The sequence below is a fragment of the Heptranchias perlo genome, chromosome 14 (genome assembly GCF_035084215.1).
Source record: "Heptranchias perlo isolate sHepPer1 chromosome 14, sHepPer1.hap1, whole genome shotgun sequence".
NCBI lineage: Eukaryota > Metazoa > Chordata > Chondrichthyes > Hexanchiformes > Hexanchidae > Heptranchias > Heptranchias perlo.
This window is the reverse complement of record NC_090338.1, coordinates 17779045-17791751: the sequence shown is the minus strand read 5'-3', so window position 1 is coordinate 17791751 and position 12707 is coordinate 17779045. Positions and strand designations below refer to the sequence as shown.

The 12707-nt window shown below is 50.1% G+C and overlaps 1 protein-coding gene across 3 annotated transcripts in view; it reads left to right on the top strand.

Annotated features, from left to right (window-relative positions):
• The first annotated feature begins 305 nt into the window (after positions 1–305).
• The window catches only part of LOC137332073 (ganglioside GM2 activator-like), a 35125-nt gene continuing 22723 nt past the window's right edge, over positions 306–12707 (top strand). For 2 of the 3 annotated variants that reach the window (XM_067995795.1, XM_067995794.1), the window contains exon 1: positions 306–487. The gene's annotated coding sequence lies outside the window, so the exon portion shown is untranslated. The remainder of the gene's footprint in view (positions 488–12707) is intronic. The other variant, XM_067995796.1, reaches the window with a different exon arrangement.

Sequence of the window (12707 nt, the reverse complement as noted above, 5' to 3'; positions counted from 1 at the left end):
CCTTGGCAGGTTATCAGCCCCTTCATCTTGACAGTCATCCCCTGTTCAAAACCACTGAGAACTAACCTGCTGAGGTGTAGCGTAATGCAACAGGCATTTTTAGAGTACCGAAAGCAAAAAGAAAAACTCTTCCGGTTTTAGAATACAATCTTATAATAATACAAAATAGTTATGTAATTTAGATTCACATATAAAAGCACATTTAACGAAGTGACTTTGCAAACACTTTACTGGATCTTGTAGCGAGCACACAAGCCGCCTGCAGAACCATTCTGCTGAAAAGGAAGTGAAACGATTAAACTAATATTTCACCTCTGTGTTACCGGAATTTCAGTTTCGCATCAGCCCATGGTGTTGAGCGGGTTTGCAAAGCTTTGTTAGAGGATTAGTCACATGTTAAAACAACGGATTTTCTGCGTAGTAGGAAGCATTTCCAAGTGCAGAGCTCAGCTGTCCATGAGACCTTTTTAAAGTTATATATATTTTGTAAACAATTTTACAACACCAAGTTATAGTCCAGCAATTTTATTTTAAATTCACAAGCTTTCGGAGATTTTCTCCTTCCTCAGGCAAATGTTTCAAGATCTCCTTGAAGCCTACGCATTTATACATATTGAACAATAAAACATGGTGTTTACAGACTGCCCCTGCAACTGCCCGTTGCCAAGGCAATCACCGTGTTCAGACAGAGAGGTGTTACCTGCAGAACCTCCGAATACACATTCAACAAAAAAACAAACAGGGAAAAAAAAACAGAGAAAAAAAAACACAGAGAGAGGCAGAAACATCCGGAAGGCAGAGAGAGCCAGCAAATGACCCATTATATTAAAAACAGATAACATTTGTTCGCTGGTGGGGTAACGTGTAGCGTGACATGAACCCAAGATCCCGGTTGAGGCCGTCCTCATGGGTGCGGAACTTGGCTATCAATTTCTGCTCGACAATTTTGCGTTGTCGTGTGTCTCGAAGGCCGCCTTGGAGTACGCTTACCCGAAGGTCGGTGGATGAATGTCCATGACTGTTGAAGTGTTCCCCGACTGGGAGGGAACCCTCCTGTTTGGCGATTGTTGCGCGGTGTCCGTTCATCCGTTGTCGCAGCGTCTGCATGGTCTCGCCAATGTACCATGCTCTGGGGCATCCTTTCCTGCAACGTATGAGGTAGACAACGTTGGCTGAGTCACAGGAGTATGAACCATGCACCTGGTGGGTGGTGTCATCTCGTGTGATGGTGGTATCTGTGTCGATGATCTGGCATGTCTTGCAGAGGTTACCGTGGCAGGGTTGTGTGGCGTCGTGGACGCTGTTCTCTTGAAAGCTAGGTAGTTTGCTGCGAACGATGGTCTGTTTGAGGTTGGGTGGCTGTTTAAAGGCGAGTAGTGGAGGTGTGGGGATGGCCATAGCGAGGTGTTTGTCCTCATTGATGACATGTTGAAGGCTGCGGAGAACATGGCGTAGTTTCTCCGCTCCGGGGAAGTACTGGACGACAAAGGGTACTCTGTTGGTTGCGTCCCGTGTTAGTCTCCTGAGGAGGTCTATGCGATTTTTTGCTGTGGCCCGTCGGAACTGTCGATCGATGAGTCGAGCGTCATATCCCGTTCTTACTAGGGCGTCTTTCAGCGTCTGTAGGTGTCCATCGCGTTCCTCCTCGTCTGAGCAGACCCTGTGTATTCGCAGGGCCTGTCCATAGGGGATGGCCTCTTTGACGTGGTTAGGGTGGAAGCTGGAAAAGTGGAGCATCGTGAGGTTGTCCGTGGGCTTGCGGTAGAGTGAGGTGCTGAGGTGCCCGTCTTTGATGGAGATTCGTGTGTCCAAGAAAGAAACTGATTCTGAGGAGTAGTCCATGGTGAGCTTGATGGTGGGATGGAACTTGTTGATGTTATCGTGTAGTCTCTTTAGTGATTCCTTGCCGTGGGTCCATAGAAAGAAAATGTCGTCGATGTATCTGGTGTATAGTGTTGGTTGGAGGTCTTGTGCAGTGAAGAAGTCCTGCTCGAACTTGTGCATGAAAATGTTGGCGTATTGGGGTGCGAATTTGGTCCCCATGGCTGTTCCGTGTGTTTGGGTAAAGAACTGGTTATCGAAGGTGAAGACATTGTGATCCAGGATGAAGCGGATGAGTTGTAGGATGGCTTCCGGAGATTGGCTGTTGTTGGTGTTGAGTATTGATGCTGTCGCAGCGATGCCGTCATCGTGGGGGATACTGGTGTATAGTGCCGAGACGTCCATCGTGGTGAGAAGTGTTCCTGGTTCAACTGGTCCGTGGGTACTGAGTTTTTGTAGGAAGTCTGTAGTGTCACGACAGAAGCTGGGGGTTCCCTGTACGATGGGTTTCAGGATGCCCTCGATGTATCCAGAGAGGTTCTCACACAGGGTTCCGTTGCCTGATACGATGGGACGTCCGGGTGTGTTGGCTTTGTGTATCTTTGGGAGGCAGTAGAAGTCTCCCACGCGGGGATTACGTGGGATGAGAATGCGTAGGATGCTTTGAAGGTCTGGATCGAAGGTCTTGATCAGTTTGTTGAGCTGGTGGGTGTGTTCTTTGGTCGGATCTGCGGGTAACCGTCTGTAGTGTTCCTGGTTGTCCAGTTGTCGGTATGCTTCTTTGCAATAGTCTGTTCTGTTCTGTATGACTATGGCTCCTCCTTTGTCCGCTGGTTTGATGACGATGTTGCGGTTGGTCTTGAGAGCGTTGATGGCGTTGCGTTGTGCTCGGGTGACATTCTGGACTGTCTTCTGAGTGCGGCTGATGAATCTGGCATTGACGCATTTCCTGACAGCTTGAGCATACATGTCCAGCTGAGGGCAGCGACCCTCCGGAGGAGTCCAGTTTGACTCTTTCCTCTTCGGTTGCTGTACCGCGGATCCCTCTGTCTGCTGTTCCGGATCGTCGATTGTCTCATTGGGTTCGCTGCTGAAATCTTGGGGTTTGTGGTAGAATTCCCGGAGCCTCATTCTCCTGATGAATTCCTCTGTGTCCGCCGCGAGACTAGTGGGGTCCATTTTGGTAGTGGGGCAGAAATTGAGCCCTCGGCTGAGAACTTCGATTTCGTCTGGTTGAAGGGTGTGGTCGGATAAATTGACAATAGACTTCCCTGTGGTTGCAACCGTGGTACCAGGGGAAGCTTGGTCGTTGCTGGTGGTGATGCCGAGTTTCTCAAGCTTCCTGCTCTTGGTTTTCATGTAGGCAGCGTAGTTCCGTTGCCTCGTCTGTTTGGCGGTATAACGTAGCTGGTCTGCTGTGTCCTGAGTACAGGTTGAGAGTATGGACTCTATCTTGGTTTCGAGGTTGTGGCGTCTGCTGTAGAGTTGGTGTATGAGATGGTTGCGGAGTGTGCGAGAGGTACGGCGGCAGAGTCTCTCAGCGTAATCCGAGTTGTATGTGGACTTGAGTGGGTTCGTGATCTGGAGTCCTTTCGGGATCTTGTCTGCTTTCTTGCAGCTCTGTAAAAACTTGATGTCTGTGTCTAAATGCGCGATCTTCTTGGATATCCTTTCCACTGTGAGCCGGCAGTTTGTGGTGTCGATGGTAGTCATGATGTGGAGATGCCGGTGATGGACTGGGGTTGACAATTGTAAACAATTTTACAACACCAAGTTATAGTCCAGCAATTTTATTTTAAATTCACAAGCTTTCGGAGATTTTCTCCTTCCTCAGGCAAATGTTTCAAGATCTCCTTGAAGCCTACGCATTTATACATATTGAACAATAAAACATGGTGTTTACAGACTGCCCCTGCAACTGCCCGTTGCCAAGGCAATCACCGTGTTCAGACAGAGAGGTGTTACCTGCAGAACCTCCGAATACACATTCAACAAAAAAACAAACAGGGAAAAAAAAACAGAGAAAAAAAAACACAGAGAGAGGCAGAAACATCCGGAAGGCAGAGAGAGCCAGCAAATGACCCATTATATTAAAAACAGATAACATTTGTTCGCTGGTGGGGTAACGTGTAGCGTGACATGAACCCAAGATCCCGGTTGAGGCCGTCCTCATGGGTGCGGAACTTGGCTATCAATTTCTGCTCGACAATTTTGCGTTGTCGTGTGTCTCGAAGGCCGCCTTGGAGTACGCTTACCCGAAGGTCGGTGGATGAATGTCCATGACTGTTGAAGTGTTCCCCGACTGGGAGGGAACCCTCCTGTTTGGCGATTGTTGCGCGGTGTCCGTTCATCCGTTGTCGCAGCGTCTGCATGGTCTCGCCAATGTACCATGCTCTGGGGCATCCTTTCCTGCAACGTATGAGGTAGACAACGTTGGCTGAGTCACAGGAGTATGAACCATGCACCTGGTGGGTGGTGTCATCTCGTGTGATGGTGGTATCTGTGTCGATGATCTGGCATGTCTTGCAGAGGTTACCGTGGCAGGGTTGTGTGGCGTCGTGGACGCTGTTCTCTTGAAAGCTAGGTAGTTTGCTGCGAACGATGGTCTGTTTGAGGTTGGGTGGCTGTTTAAAGGCGAGTAGTGGAGGTGTGGGGATGGCCATAGCGAGGTGTTTGTCCTCATTGATGACATGTTGAAGGCTGCGGAGAACATGGCGTAGTTTCTCCGCTCCGGGGAAGTACTGGACGACAAAGGGTACTCTGTTGGTTGCGTCCCGTGTTAGTCTCCTGAGGAGGTCTATGCGATTTTTTGCTGTGGCCCGTCGGAACTGTCGATCGATGAGTCGAGCGTCATATCCCGTTCTTACTAGGGCGTCTTTCAGCGTCTGTAGGTGTCCATCGCGTTCCTCCTCGTCTGAGCAGACCCTGTGTATTCGCAGGGCCTGTCCATAGGGGATGGCCTCTTTGACGTGGTTAGGGTGGAAGCTGGAAAAGTGGAGCATCGTGAGGTTGTCCGTGGGCTTGCGGTAGAGTGAGGTGCTGAGGTGCCCGTCTTTGATGGAGATTCGTGTGTCCAAGAAAGAAACTGATTCTGAGGAGTAGTCCATGGTGAGCTTGATGGTGGGATGGAACTTGTTGATGTTATCGTGTAGTCTCTTTAGTGATTCCTTGCCGTGGGTCCATAGAAAGAAAATGTCGTCGATGTATCTGGTGTATAGTGTTGGTTGGAGGTCTTGTGCAGTGAAGAAGTCCTGCTCGAACTTGTGCATGAAAATGTTGGCGTATTGGGGTGCGAATTTGGTCCCCATGGCTGTTCCGTGTGTTTGGGTAAAGAACTGGTTATCGAAGGTGAAGACATTGTGATCCAGGATGAAGCGGATGAGTTGTAGGATGGCTTCCGGAGATTGGCTGTTGTTGGTGTTGAGTATTGATGCTGTCGCAGCGATGCCGTCATCGTGGGGGATACTGGTGTATAGTGCCGAGACGTCCATCGTGGTGAGAAGTGTTCCTGGTTCAACTGGTCCGTGGGTACTGAGTTTTTGTAGGAAGTCTGTAGTGTCACGACAGAAGCTGGGGGTTCCCTGTACGATGGGTTTCAGGATGCCCTCGATGTATCCAGAGAGGTTCTCACACAGGGTTCCGTTGCCTGATACGATGGGACGTCCGGGTGTGTTGGCTTTGTGTATCTTTGGGAGGCAGTAGAAGTCTCCCACGCGGGGATTACGTGGGATGAGAATGCGTAGGATGCTTTGAAGGTCTGGATCGAAGGTCTTGATCAGTTTGTTGAGCTGGTGGGTGTGTTCTTTGGTCGGATCTGCGGGTAACCGTCTGTAGTGTTCCTGGTTGTCCAGTTGTCGGTATGCTTCTTTGCAATAGTCTGTTCTGTTCTGTATGACTATGGCTCCTCCTTTGTCCGCTGGTTTGATGACGATGTTGCGGTTGGTCTTGAGAGCGTTGATGGCGTTGCGTTGTGCTCGGGTGACATTCTGGACTGTCTTCTGAGTGCGGCTGATGAATCTGGCATTGACGCATTTCCTGACAGCTTGAGCATACATGTCCAGCTGAGGGCAGCGACCCTCCGGAGGAGTCCAGTTTGACTCTTTCCTCTTCGGTTGCTGTACCGCGGATCCCTCTGTCTGCTGTTCCGGATCGTCGATTGTCTCATTGGGTTCGCTGCTGAAATCTTGGGGTTTGTGGTAGAATTCCCGGAGCCTCATTCTCCTGATGAATTCCTCTGTGTCCGCCGCGAGACTAGTGGGGTCCATTTTGGTAGTGGGGCAGAAATTGAGCCCTCGGCTGAGAACTTCGATTTCGTCTGGTTGAAGGGTGTGGTCGGATAAATTGACAATAGACTTCCCTGTGGTTGCAACCGTGGTACCAGGGGAAGCTTGGTCGTTGCTGGTGGTGATGCCGAGTTTCTCAAGCTTCCTGCTCTTGGTTTTCATGTAGGCAGCGTAGTTCCGTTGCCTCGTCTGTTTGGCGGTATAACGTAGCTGGTCTGCTGTGTCCTGAGTACAGGTTGAGAGTATGGACTCTATCTTGGTTTCGAGGTTGTGGCGTCTGCTGTAGAGTTGGTGTATGAGATGGTTGCGGAGTGTGCGAGAGGTACGGCGGCAGAGTCTCTCAGCGTAATCCGAGTTGTATGTGGACTTGAGTGGGTTCGTGATCTGGAGTCCTTTCGGGATCTTGTCTGCTTTCTTGCAGCTCTGTAAAAACTTGATGTCTGTGTCTAAATGCGCGATCTTCTTGGATATCCTTTCCACTGTGAGCCGGCAGTTTGTGGTGTCGATGGTAGTCATGATGTGGAGATGCCGGTGATGGACTGGGGTTGACAATTGTAAACAATTTTACAACACCAAGTTATAGTCCAGCAATTTTATTTTAAATTCACAAGCTTTCGGAGATTTTCTCCTTCCTCAGGCAAATGTTTCAAGATCTCCTTGAAGCCTACGCATTTATACATATTGAACAATAAAACATGGTGTTTACAGACTGCCCCTGCAACTGCCCGTTGCCAAGGCAATCACCGTGTTCAGACAGAGAGGTGTTACCTGCAGAACCTCCGAATACACATTCAACAAAAAAACAAACAGGGAAAAAAAAACAGAGAAAAAAAAACACAGAGAGAGGCAGAAACATCCGGAAGGCAGAGAGAGCCAGCAAATGACCCATTATATTAAAAACAGATAACATTTGTTCGCTGGTGGGGTAACGTGTAGCGTGACATGAACCCAAGATCCCGGTTGAGGCCGTCCTCATGGGTGCGGAACTTGGCTATCAATTTCTGCTCGACAATTTTGCGTTGTCGTGTGTCTCGAAGGCCGCCTTGGAGTACGCTTACCCGAAGGTCGGTGGATGAATGTCCATGACTGTTGAAGTGTTCCCCGACTGGGAGGGAACCCTCCTGTTTGGCGATTGTTGCGCGGTGTCCGTTCATCCGTTGTCGCAGCGTCTGCATGGTCTCGCCAATGTACCATGCTCTGGGGCATCCTTTCCTGCAACGTATGAGGTAGACAACGTTGGCTGAGTCACAGGAGTATGAACCATGCACCTGGTGGGTGGTGTCATCTCGTGTGATGGTGGTATCTGTGTCGATGATCTGGCATGTCTTGCAGAGGTTACCGTGGCAGGGTTGTGTGGCATCGTGGACGCTGTTCTCTTGAAAGCTAGGTAGTTTGCTGCGAACGATGGTCTGTTTGAGGTTGGGTGGCTGTTTAAAGGCGAGTAGTGGAGGTGTGGGGATGGCCATAGCGAGGTGTTTGTCCTCATTGATGACATGTTGAAGGCTGCGGAGAACATGGCGTAGTTTCTCCGCTCCGGGGAAGTACTGGACGACAAAGGGTACTCTGTTGGTTGCGTCCCGTGTTAGTCTCCTGAGGAGGTCTATGCGATTTTTTGCTGTGGCCCGTCGGAACTGTCGATCGATGAGTCGAGCGTCATATCCCGTTCTTACTAGGGCGTCTTTCAGCGTCTGTAGGTGTCCATCGCGTTCCTCCTCGTCTGAGCAGACCCTGTGTATTCGCAGGGCCTGTCCATAGGGGATGGCCTCTTTGACGTGGTTAGGGTGGAAGCTGGAAAAGTGGAGCATCGTGAGGTTGTCCGTGGGCTTGCGGTAGAGTGAGGTGCTGAGGTGCCCGTCTTTGATGGAGATTCGTGTGTCCAAGAAAGAAACTGATTCTGAGGAGTAGTCCATGGTGAGCTTGATGGTGGGATGGAACTTGTTGATGTTATCGTGTAGTCTCTTTAGTGATTCCTTGCCGTGGGTCCATAGAAAGAAAATGTCGTCGATGTATCTGGTGTATAGTGTTGGTTGGAGGTCTTGTGCAGTGAAGAAGTCCTGCTCGAACTTGTGCATGAAAATGTTGGCGTATTGGGGTGCGAATTTGGTCCCCATGGCTGTTCCGTGTGTTTGGGTAAAGAACTGGTTATCGAAGGTGAAGACATTGTGATCCAGGATGAAGCGGATGAGTTGTAGGATGGCTTCCGGAGATTGGCTGTTGTTGGTGTTGAGTATTGATGCTGTCGCAGCGATGCCGTCATCGTGGGGGATACTGGTGTATAGTGCCGAGACGTCCATCGTGGTGAGAAGTGTTCCTGGTTCAACTGGTCCGTGGGTACTGAGTTTTTGTAGGAAGTCTGTAGTGTCACGACAGAAGCTGGGGGTTCCCTGTACGATGGGTTTCAGGATGCCCTCGATGTATCCAGAGAGGTTCTCACACAGGGTTCCGTTGCCTGATACGATGGGACGTCCGGGTGTGTTGGCTTTGTGTATCTTTGGGAGGCAGTAGAAGTCTCCCACGCGGGGATTACGTGGGATGAGAATGCGTAGGATGCTTTGAAGGTCTGGATCGAAGGTCTTGATCAGTTTGTTGAGCTGGTGGGTGTGTTCTTTGGTCGGATCTGCGGGTAACCGTCTGTAGTGTTCCTGGTTGTCCAGTTGTCGGTATGCTTCTTTGCAATAGTCTGTTCTGTTCTGTATGACTATGGCTCCTCCTTTGTCCGCTGGTTTGATGACGATGTTGCGGTTGTTCTCCGCAGCCTTCAACATGTCATCAATGAGGACAAACACCTCGCTATGGCCATCCCCACACCTCCACTACTCGCCTTTAAACAGCCACCCAACCTCAAACAGACCATCGTTCGCAGCAAACTACCTAGCTTTCAAGAGAACAGCGTCCACGACGCCACACAACCCTGCCACGGTAACCTCTGCAAGACATGCCAGATCATCGACACAGATACCACCATCACACGAGATGACACCACCCACCAGGTGCATGGTTCATACTCCTGTGACTCAGCCAACGTTGTCTACCTCATACGTTGCAGGAAAGGATGCCCCAGAGCATGGTACATTGGCGAGACCATGCAGACGCTGCGACAACGGATGAACGGACACCGCGCAACAATCGCCAAACAGGAGGGTTCCCTCCCAGTCGGGGAACACTTCAACAGTCATGGACATTCATCCACCGACCTTCGGGTAAGCGTACTCCAAGGCGGCCTTCGAGACACACGACAACGCAAAATTGTCGAGCAGAAATTGATAGCCAAGTTCCGCACCCATGAGGACGGCCTCAACCGGGATCTTGGGTTCATGTCACGCTACACGTTACCCCACCAGCGAACAAATGTTATCTGTTTTTAATATAATGGGTCATTTGCTGGCTCTCTCTGCCTTCCGGATGTTTCTGCCTCTCTCTGTGTTTTTTTTTCTCTGTTTTTTTTTCCCTGTTTGTTTTTTTGTTGAATGTGTATTCGGAGGTTCTGCAGGTAACACCTCTCTGTCTGAACACGGTGATTGCCTTGGCAACGGGCAGTTGCAGGGGCAGTCTGTAAACACCATGTTTTATTGTTCAATATGTATAAATGCGTAGGCTTCAAGGAGATCTTGAAACATTTGCCTGAGGAAGGAGAAAATCTCCGAAAGCTTGTGAATTTAAAATAAAATTGCTGGACTATAACTTGGTGTTGTAAAATTGTTTACAATTGTCAACCCCAGTCCATCACCGGCATCTCCACATCATGACTACCATCGACACCACAAACTGCCGGCTCACAGTGGAAAGGATATCCAAGAAGATCGCGCATTTAGACACAGACATCAAGTTTTTACAGAGCTGCAAGAAAGCAGACAAGATCCCGAAAGGACTCCAGATCACGAACCCACTCAAGTCCACATACAACTCGGATTACGCTGAGAGACTCTGCCGCCGTACCTCTCGCACACTCCGCAACCATCTCATACACCAACTCTACAGCAGACGCCACAACCTCGAAACCAAGATAGAGTCCATACTCTCAACCTGTACTCAGGACACAGCAGACCAGCTACGTTATACCGCCAAACAGACGAGGCAACGGAACTACGCTGCCTACATGAAAACCAAGAGCAGGAAGCTTGAGAAACTCGGCATCACCACCAGCAACGACCAAGCTTCCCCTGGTACCACGGTTGCAACCACAGGGAAGTCTATTGTCAATTTATCCGACCACACCCTTCAACCAGACGAAATCGAAGTTCTCAGCCGAGGGCTCAATTTCTGCCCCACTACCAAAATGGACCCCACTAGTCTCGCGGCGGACACAGAGGAATTCATCAGGAGAATGAGGCTCCGGGAATTCTACCACAAACCCCAAGATTTCAGCAGCGAACCCAATGAGACAATCGACGATCCGGAACAGCAGACAGAGGGATCCGCGGTACAGCAACCGAAGAGGAAAGAGTCAAACTGGACTCCTCCGGAGGGTCGCTGCCCTCAGCTGGACATGTATGCTCAAGCTGTCAGGAAATGCGTCAATGCCAGATTCATCAGCCGCACTCAGAAGACAGTCCAGAATGTCACCCGAGCACAACGCAACGCCATCAACGCTCTCAAGACCAACCGCAACATCGTCATCAAACCAGCGGACAAAGGAGGAGCCATAGTCATACAGAACAGAACAGACTATTGCAAAGAAGCATACCGACAACTGGACAACCAGGAACACTACAGACGGTTACCCGCAGATCCGACCAAAGAACACACCCACCAGCTCAACAAACTGATCAAGACCTTCGATCCAGACCTTCAAAGCATCCTACGCATTCTCATCCCACGTAATCCCCGCGTGGGAGACTTCTACTGCCTCCCAAAGATACACAAAGCCAACACACCCGGACGTCCCATCGTATCAGGCAACGGAACCCTGTGTGAGAACCTCTCTGGATACATCGAGGGCATCCTGAAACCCATCGTACAGGGAACCCCCAGCTTCTGTCGTGACACTACAGACTTCCTACAAAAACTCAGTACCCACGGACCAGTTGAACCAGGAACACTTCTCACCACGATGGACGTCTCGGCACTATACACCAGTATCCCCCACGATGACGGCATCGCTGCGACAGCATCAATACTCAACACCAACAACAGCCAATCTCCGGAAGCCATCCTACAACTCATCCGCTTCATCCTGGATCACAATGTCTTCACCTTCGATAACCAGTTCTTTACCCAAACACACGGAACAGCCATGGGGACCAAATTCGCACCCCAATACGCCAACATTTTCATGCACAAGTTCGAGCAGGACTTCTTCACTGCACAAGACCTCCAACCAACACTATACACCAGATACATCGACGACATTTTCTTTCTATGGACCCACGGCAAGGAATCACTAAAGAGACTACACGATAACATCAACAAGTTCCATCCCACCATCAAGCTCACCATGGACTACTCCTCAGAATCAGTTTCTTTCTTGGACACACGAATCTCCATCAAAGACGGGCACCTCAGCACCTCACTCTACCGCAAGCCCACGGACAACCTCACGATGCTCCACTTTTCCAGCTTCCACCCTAACCACGTCAAAGAGGCCATCCCCTATGGACAGGCCCTGCGAATACACAGGGTCTGCTCAGACGAGGAGGAACGCGATGGACACCTACAGACGCTGAAAGACGCCCTAGTAAGAACGGGATATGACGCTCGACTCATCGATCGACAGTTCCGACGGGCCACAGCAAAAAATCGCATAGACCTCCTCAGGAGACTAACACGGGACGCAACCAACAGAGTACCCTTTGTCGTCCAGTACTTCCCCGGAGCGGAGAAACTACGCCATGTTCTCCGCAGCCTTCAACATGTCATCAATGAGGACAAACACCTCGCTATGGCCATCCCCACACCTCCACTACTCGCCTTTAAACAGCCACCCAACCTCAAACAGACCATCGTTCGCAGCAAACTACCTAGCTTTCAAGAGAACAGCGTCCACGATGCCACACAACCCTGCCACGGTAACCTCTGCAAGACATGCCAGATCATCGACACAGATACCACCATCACACGAGATGACACCACCCACCAGGTGCATGGTTCATACTCCTGTGACTCAGCCAACGTTGTCTACCTCATACGTTGCAGGAAAGGATGCCCCAGAGCATGGTACATTGGCGAGACCATGCAGACGCTGCGACAACGGATGAACGGACACCGCGCAACAATCGCCAAACAGGAGGGTTCCCTCCCAGTCGGGGAACACTTCAACAGTCATGGACATTCATCCACCGACCTTCGGGTAAGCGTACTCCAAGGCGGCCTTCGAGACACACGACAACGCAAAATTGTCGAGCAGAAATTGATAGCCAAGTTCCGCACCCATGAGGACGGCCTCAACCGGGATCTTGGGTTCATGTCACGCTACACGTTACCCCACCAGCGAACAAATGTTATCTGTTTTTAATATAATGGGTCATTTGCTGGCTCTCTCTGCCTTCCGGATGTTTCTGCCTCTCTCTGTGTTTTTTTTTCTCTGTTTTTTTTTCCCTGTTTGTTTTTTTGTTGAATGTGTATTCGGAGGTTCTGCAGGTAACACCTCTCTGTCTGAACACGGTG